We start from the raw sequence: 9,146 nt of genomic DNA on the forward strand, positions 1-9,146 counted from the left end.
TTTATTACTCTATATACCAAATATGTTGACCCATTGCTTATAGTATCTGATAAACTGACAAAATTAGGAAAAGTTATCATTGACTAATGAACCATGAAAATGAGGTCACAGTCATATGAACCCCTCCAGACAGACATGTACACCTTACAATCTTCCCATACACCAAATATAGTGGCCCTGATGCTTATAGTATCATAAGAATGGACCAAACCACATATAAACTAAAAATTGTCCATTGAATCATGAAATTGAGGTCAAGTCCAGATGAAACACTTGTGGTTCCCCAGACCCTGATCTAATCACAAACCAATACATGTAATCTAAGCAAAAGTTTCAAAGTCAAAAACCATGACTAGGGGGACGGGGCCAAATAATCTCAATGGATATGATATGTGCCAATATGCTAATACAACTGCATACCAAATATCATTGACCTACCACAAAGACCATAAATGTGAATGCTTCTATTGGTATCAAGTTGATTATAAGAAATGACCCCACAATATTTTAATGCCCCGCCTACGACAGTAGTAGGGGCATTATGTTTTCTGGTCTGTGTGTCTGATTGTTCGTTCGTTCGTCCGTCTGTCCCGTGTCCTGTTAAAGTTTTCGGTCAAGGTAGTTTTTGATGAAGATGAAGTCCAATCAACTTGAAACTAATTACACATGGTCCCTATGATATGATATTTCTAATTTTAATGCAAAATTAGAGTTTTGACCCCAATTTCAAGGTCCACTGAACATAGAAAATGATTGTGTGAGTGGGGCATCCATGTACTATGGACACATTCTTGTTTTTGAATGTAGTTTAATGTTCTGTGCTGCAAGGTTTTCAAACCCCTGGATTAACAAATCTAAAAATATTTTACAAAATTTAGTACATGTATATTCATATCTTGTGGATAATTGTGGTTTAACAAAACAGCACTTAAGTCAAATAAAACAAAGAATTTATGAATTCCGTGCTTGCAAAATCAAAATTCAAACATACAGGAATCTGCTAAACTTTGTTCCTTTCGTTAAGTCTACACAATAAGTCAAAGACCATCATTTGTTGGTTGATTGAACAATTTAAATAATGGAGCAGCAATATACAAAATACGCATAAGTGCACATTCTTTAATGTTTGAAAGGGGAAGACATTTTATTATTCCAAGAAAAGAAAGGTACTGTCCTTATCTGTAATAATGGTTAATTGAAGACAAATGACATTTCTTATTACAATGTACTAGAACTTGCTTAAAACGAGAAATACTAAATAATAATGTTAATGTGATTTTTAAAATACAGTGTAACATTAACACTGCTGAAAAAATATCTCCAATGGTAAACAATAGCTCAGCATTATTACTAAAACCAGAGACTGATTTAGGGGGAGCCTAGGGTGCCTGTCCGCCTCCTCTTATGGAGGTAAATATATGGTTAATGCATAGATGTTTTACGTGTTCACTCCAACTGTTGCCTATAGCTAGTTTGGGGGCCCCGGCCCCCCTCCTTTTTCAAAATCATGTTCCCGCATCTGAAAACTGTCTTTCTCTTTCATATACATGATATAAGAGTGTCTAAATATAAGGAAAAGTTTAATAATATGATATACATGTATAAGTATGTAACTTTTCATTCTATCATGTCTGTTAATATTATTATATAGGTCTTAACTAGTATTTATTGTTAATTTGTTTGTACCAATAAAATATTTGTATTTGTATTAAAGTACCTGTCTTTGAAAGAATCATACTGGTTTCGTTGATTCACGATTCATAGCCCCTCTTTAAATGTCTTTATATTTTGTTTTTTGAAGAAGGTATGGTATGATATTAAGTTTCATTCATTTTTTTTCTTTTGACCCTTTGTTGCCATATGGAAACCATCCAATGAAAATTGAAAATAAGGGAAATTTCCAGTACCATTGAAATAAAGTTAATTAATCAATAAAAACAATAATCATTTTTACAATGATGATAAACAAAACACCACACTATTCATGCTATTCAAATATGTTAAAATTTTATATTTACATTATAGTTTGTTTCCATAGCAACCATTTAAAAATACATTTAAATTCAAAAATTGCCAAATTTTATTTCTGTTTATCTCCCAAGATTCTGATTGACAATGCTTTAACCCCTTCGCCCTAAATCCCGCCTGTAGTCGTGATGGCGACCACCATTTTTTGATGGCCTGTATGACCCTCAATACTTTTTTAGAACTGCCCCAGATTAACTGCCTTTACAGCAGGGACTTCAACCATGCAATTCATGGTCCATAAACTCTTTTCAGATGTGCGATTATCAAAATATGGCAACTTTAATGGCCTTTTTAGCTCACCTGACCTGAAAGGTCAAGTGAGCTTTTCTCATCACTTTGCGTCCGTCGTCCTGCGTCCGTCGTCCGTAAACTTTTACAAAAATCTTCTCCTCTGAAACTACTGGGCCAAATTTAACCAAACTTGGCCACAATCATCATTGGGGTATCTAGTTTTAAAAATGTGTGGCGTGACCCTGTCAACCAACCAAGATGGCCGCCACGGCTAAAAATAGAACATAGGGGTAAAATGCAGTTTTTAGCTTATAACTCAAAAACCAAAGCATTAAGAGCAAATCTGACATGGGGTAAAATTGTTCATCAGGTCAAGATCTACCTGCCCTGAAATTTTCAGATGAATCGGACAACCCGTTATTGGGTTGCTGCCCCTGAATTGGTAATTTTAAGGAAATTTTGCTGTTTTTGGTTATTATCTTGAATATTATTATAGATAGAGATAAACTGTAAACAGCAATAATGTTCAGCAAAGTAAGATTTACAAATAAGTCAATTTAACCGAAATGGTCAGTTGACCCCTTTAGGAGAAATTGCCCTTTATAGTCAATTTTTAACCATTTTTCGTAAATCTTAGTAATCTTTTACAAAAATCTTCTCCTCTGAAACAACTGGGCCAAATTAAACCAAACTTGGCCACAATCATCATTGGGGTATCTAGTTTAAAAAATGTGTGGCGTGACCCGGCCAACCAACCAAGATGGCCGCCACAGCTAAAAATAAAACATAGGGGTAAAATGCAGTTTTTGGCTTATAACTCAAAAACCAAAGCATTTAGAGCAAATCTGACATGAAGTAAAATTGTTTATCAGGTCAAGATCTATCTGACATGAAATTTTCAGATGAATCAAACAACCTGTTGTTGGGTTGCTGCCCCTGAATTGGTAATTTTAAGGAAATTTTGCTGTTTTTTGTTATTATCTTGAATATTATTATAGATAGAGATAAACTGTAAACAGCAATAATGTTCAGCAAAGTAAGATTAACAAATAAGTCAACATGACTGAAATGGTCAGTTGACCCCTTTAGGAGTTATTGCCCTTTATAGTCAATTTTTAACAATTTTTCGTAAATCTTAGTAATCTTTTACAAAAATCTTCTCCTCTGAAACTACGTGGCCAAATTAAACCAAACTTGGCAACAATCATCATTTGGTTATCTAGTTTTAAAAATGTGTGGCGTGACCTGGTCAACCAACCAAGATGGCCGCCACGGCTAAAAATAGAACATAGGGGTAAAATTCAGTTTTTGGCTTTTAACTCAAAAACCAAAGCATTTAAAGCAAATCTGACATGGGGTAAAATTGTTCATCAGGTCAAGATCTATCTGCCCTGAAATTTTCAGATGAATCGGACAACCCGTTATTTGGTTGCTGCCCCTGAATTGGTAATTTTAAGGAAATTTTGCTGTTTTTGGTTATTGTCTTGAATATTATTATAGATAGAGATAAACTGTAAACAGCAATAATGTTCAGCAAAGTAAGATTTACAAATAAGTCAATATAACCGAAATGGTCAGTTGACCCCTTTAGGAGTAATTGCCCTTTATAGTCAATTTTTAACCATTTTTCGTAAATCTTAGTAATCTTTTACAAAAATCTTCTCCTCTGAAACAACTGGGCCAAATTAAACCAAACTTGGCCACAATCATCATTTGGTTATTTAGTTTTAAAAATGTGTGGCGTGACCTGGTCAACCAACCAAGATGGCCGCCACGGCTAAAAATAGAACATAGGGGTAAAATTCAGTTTTTGGCTTTTAACTCAAAAACCAAAGCATTTAAAGCAAATCTGACATGCAGTAAAATTGTTTATCAGGTCAAGATCTATCTGCCCTGAAATTTTCAGATGAATCGGACAACCCGTTGTTGGGTTGCTGCCCCTGAATTGGTAATTTTAAGGTAATTTTGCTGTTTTTGGTTATTATCTTGAACAGTCAGGGGCGTTACTTAAACAAGTTATTTTTTTAAGTTACTTATATAAGTAATTTTTGTTTTTAAAAATAATAAAATTACTTAATAGAGTTATTTTAAATTTCAATAGAAGCATAGACTAAATGTAGTTTTCATGAATTTTTACATCATTTTATATCATAAAATAAAGAATTTATTAGATTTGAGAGGAGTATAGAGATAAAGGGTTACTTTAAAAATAATGACAAAAATATTACTTGAATAAGTTATTTTATACATTTTTGAAAAAAATAGTAATAACACTTATTGAAGGAACATATGTAATTGATTTTGGTTACAAGTTATAAATAACTTCAAGTCTTAATTAATTCACAAGTATCTATCTATTTATATCAGTCTACCTTCAAGATTTTGGAGGAAAATGATAATTTAATAGTCCCATGAGACCAATCTTTGACCCAGAAGCGTCAGTATGAAAGATAAGTGCGTCAGAAAGTTAATTAGTGTTTCAGAAGGATTAGATTTTATATTTCATGGGAAAAATAACCAGATGACTGTGAAAATTTGTTAAAGCTACTAAAATCTGTATAATTGGACACCTATAAAAATAATATTCAGAAAAGTTACTTATATAAGTAATATTTAAAATAGCCTCGTTTTCAACATTACTTGTATAGGTAATTTTAATTGTTACTTATTTAAGTAATGCCCCTGACTGTTGAATATTATTATAGATAGAGATAAACTGTAAAAAACGATAAATGTCGGCAAAGTAAGATCTACAAATAAGTCAACATGACCGAAATTGTCAGTTGACCCCTTTAGGAGTTATTGCCCTTTATAGTCAATTTTAACCATTTTTTCGTAAATCTTAGTAATCTTTTACAAAAATCTTCTCCTCTGAAACTACTGGGCCAAGTTAATTATAGATAGAGATAATTGTAAGCAGGAAAAATGTTCAGTAAATTAAGATGTACAAACACATCACCATCACCAAAACACAATTTTGTCATGAATCCATCTGCGTCCTTTGTTTAATATTCACATAGACCAAGGTGAGCGACACAGGCTCTTTAGAGCCTCTAGTTAGAGTTCAAAATTGGAAAAACGTGAAAAGTAGCCAAAATCAGGTGGGGGTGGGAGTCTTTTTATGGCCACTACGTTACTGGTATGGGCTGTAGGTATCAACTAGTATCATAAATACATGCATAGATGGTATAGGAACACAAGGAGGTATAATATGGTCAAAAGAAATCTGGTCTGTAAAATCTAGGATCTCGTTTTGTCAGAAATCGGTAAAAACGGATGTTTAGGCATACTTGGCTAGCCAATAATAATTCCCCAGCAAGATTCTCAAGTCACATTTTCCTCCAGTCAGTATGGATAGACTGCTGTAACTGTAAGGTAATACTTGAATGACAAAGAAACACAGTTTAGTCATTGTTCATCTCTCAAGGTCGTATTAAAATAGAAAATTGACTGAAAATGACCATTTTTCAGTAGGGGTGGGTCTAAACCCACCAGAAAAACTTGCCCCTTTAATATATGAAAAACATTGTAAGTGACGAATACTTTTGGTCAGGCACTGTAGGTATTTTCAACACCATTTTGCAATTCCTTTTTGAAATATAAATTTAGTTGGAAAATTATAACTACTGTATGAGGGTGTGGATGGAGTTTACAGAATAGAGAATAATGGGCAACAATAATAAAGACGAGAGAAAAATGGGCAAAAAAAGAGAAGAATATAGAATAATGGGGTGCTAAAATATAAAAAATATACTGATTACAGAAAAGAACAATGTCCAGAATACAGTTATCAAGTAATTACAGAACAGACATTAAAGATAAAGAATAATGAGCGAACCCCCCATCCATACCCTCCTGTATGTACACGTTTTAACAAAAACACTTTTCAATGGGGACGTAACTCATTTTAATATTATACTGTTATTACCTTTCATGCAATATAACGTTCGGTGGTGATTTAGTAGTGATTAACTAAATACTGAAACACTAAAAAGAAGACTTAAAATATACGAATACCCTTACCATTGACGGAAAATCATTAACAAGGTCAAGCATGTGTTACGATACAAGAAGGACAACTCTGGGTCTTTATTTAAATATTTAAAAGAAAATATGTCGCACATGGTATGTTATAAATGTAACCGCGCTGTACTTTTTTTCCCGGGCTCCCCTTTCGTGGGAAAAATTTGGTTGATTATATAGGGAATCACTGGAGCGCCCCCCCCCCCCCCTTAGGTCGGTCAGCGGGCCCCCCTTATGAAAAGTTCTGGATCCGCCACTGACTGGGATAGCATAGAGTTTTGCTTTTTTGCCGTTCTTAATTCAGATTTTTCAGTATATTTATTAATTTCGAATAGAAAGAAATGTAAAAACATGCATACACTTTGACATGTTAATAAGAAATCTCTAAACTGAAAAATATGTGTTCTTTATAAGATATATACATAAGCAAACCGTACATATTAACATTTATATTCTAATAAAAAATATCCCATAAATTTTGAAATTAAAAAAAAAAATACTTAATAAAATTGAGAATGGAAATGGGGAATGTGTCAAAGAGACAACAACCCGACCACAGAACAGACAACAGCAGAAGGCCACCAACAGGTCTTCAATGCAGCGAGAAATTCCCGCACCCGGAGGCGTCCTTCAGCTGGCCCCTTAACAAATATATATACTAGTTCAGTGATAATGAACGCCATACTAAACTCCAAATTGTACACAAAAAACTAAAATTAAAAATAATACAAGACTAACAAAGGCTAGAGGCTCCTGACTTGGGACAGGCGCAAAAATGCGGCGGGGTTAAACATGTTTATGAGATCTCAACCCTCCCCCTATACCTCTAGCCAATGTAGAAAAGTAAACGCATAACAATACGCACATTAAAATTCAGTTCAAGAGAAGTCCGAGTCTGATGTCAGAAGATGTAACCAAAGAAAATAAAGAAAATGACAATAATACATAAATAACAACAGACTACTAGCAGTTAACTGACATGCCAGCTCCAGACTTCAATCATAAACTGATTGAAAGATTATGTCTTCATCATATGAATATCAGGCACAAAAATCCTTCCCGTTAGGGGTTTAGTATCATACCATCATAACATATATGAGAAGAACATAACCCGTGTCATGCCAACAACTGGTTTTTAAATAAATGTGTTTAGTGCCGATGCAAAGACCCTATAAGTGAATCAATATTAACGCCAAAATATGCAATCTTTAATGACCTGACAACAGTATCGTAACTATATCCCTTCTTAATAAGTCTATTTAAAGGTTTTGTTAGTTTCAGAGGTGAATACTGACATTTTTGTGCTTTATAAAGAATATTTCCATAAAAAATTGGATGTGAAATACCTGAACGTATAAGAAGTCAGCATGTTGAGCTATATTTACGAATGATGTCCTTATACCGATGATAAAATTTAGTAAATGTTTTGACTAGTTTGTGATATCGAAAACCCTGGTGTAAATATTTTTCAGTAATACATAAATTTCTCTCGTTAAAATCTAAAACATTGTTATATACACGAGCGAATCGTACAAGTTGAGATATATAAACACCGTAAGATGGTGACAAGGGAACGTCACCATCTAAAAATGGATAATTAACGATAGGAAATGAAAAATCATCTCTTTTATCATATATTTTAGTATTAAGCTTTCCGTTAATGATATAGATATCAAGATCGAGGAAAGGGCAGTGGTCATTGTTAGTATTAGCTTTATTTAAAGTAAGTTCAACAGGATAAATTTCTTTAGTATACATATTGAAGTCGTCATTATTGAGAGCCAAAATATCATCCAAATATCTAAAAGTATTATTAAATTTGTGTATCAGATGTTGTTTCGATGGGTCTTTACTGATTTTTGTCATAAATTGTAACTCATAGCAATACAAAAAAAGGTCCGCAATAAGTGGTGCACAGTTAGTCCCCATTGGAATTCCGATAACCTGACGATATACGGAATCTCCAAAGCGAACAAAAATGTTATCTAGTAAAAATTCAAGGGCATATATAGTATCAAAGCATGTCCAATTGACATAGTTTTTTTGTTTATTGCTACTAAAAAATGACCTAAAAGAGTTTGAACATATATATTCACATTCTGACTTTTTAAATGCCCATTTAATTAGGTGTGTGGATTTTTTCTTAATGAGAATGTGAGGCAATGTGGTATATAGGGTAGAAAAATCAAAACTTTGAACAGATTCAAAATCACCAATATATGCATGCAATTTATCAAGTACTTCCAACGAGTTCTTGACACTCCAAAAGTAATTAATTCCACTATTTTCGAAGGCCTTATTTGAACAATTTATTATCAGGTTTTTGATTGTACCAAGTGTACTGGTAAGAAGAATAGACAAATTAACATACAAAATGTACATGTTCATGATTTGATGTTTAGCGAGATTAACACAATTGGGTGTTAAATGTTATTTTAGGTTTGTAATAATATGCACTACATTAGGACGCACTTGTAAATGCAAAGTGTATTACCAAGTTTGCTTTAAATTGATTAACCGTTGGATGTTGAATGGCGGACAATCTTGCAAGTTTTGACAATATAGTTTCTGTGCTGCTTGACATCTCAAATGCGTGCCGCCATTCGTAAATGTATATAGTTGTCATAGGCGGATCCAGGGGTGGCCCTGGGGGGCCCGCCCCCCCCCCCCCCCCTTTTGTTGGAAACATTTGGTTGATTATATAGGGAATCACTGAAGCATGACTGGAGCGGTCTTTTTGTCATGAACACAGCAGTACTTAATTGCACCATAGACAAGATCGTTATTAAAGGTTTTGTTTGGTGCTCTATAGTTTTCGTAAATGTTATAGTCCTTTAATCACCGCATAATTATCCTTTTCAAAG

General features: G+C 33.6%; 1 protein-coding gene across 1 annotated transcript in view; it reads right to left on the reverse strand.

Annotated features, from left to right (window-relative positions):
* LOC127730061 (ATP synthase subunit C lysine N-methyltransferase-like) overlaps nucleotides 1-6,345 on the reverse strand; it is a 12,893-nt gene extending 6,548 nt beyond the window's left edge. The window contains exon 1 of the mRNA XM_052238112.1: nucleotides 6,283-6,345. The gene's annotated coding sequence lies outside the window, so the exon portion shown is untranslated. The remainder of the gene's footprint in view (nucleotides 1-6,282) is intronic.
* Nucleotides 6,346-9,146: the final 2,801 nt, after the last annotated feature.

This window comes from Mytilus californianus, unplaced genomic scaffold, assembly GCF_021869535.1.
Source record: "Mytilus californianus isolate M0D057914Y unplaced genomic scaffold, xbMytCali1.0.p SCAF_2, whole genome shotgun sequence".
Taxonomy (NCBI): Eukaryota; Metazoa; Mollusca; class Bivalvia; order Mytilida; family Mytilidae; genus Mytilus; species Mytilus californianus.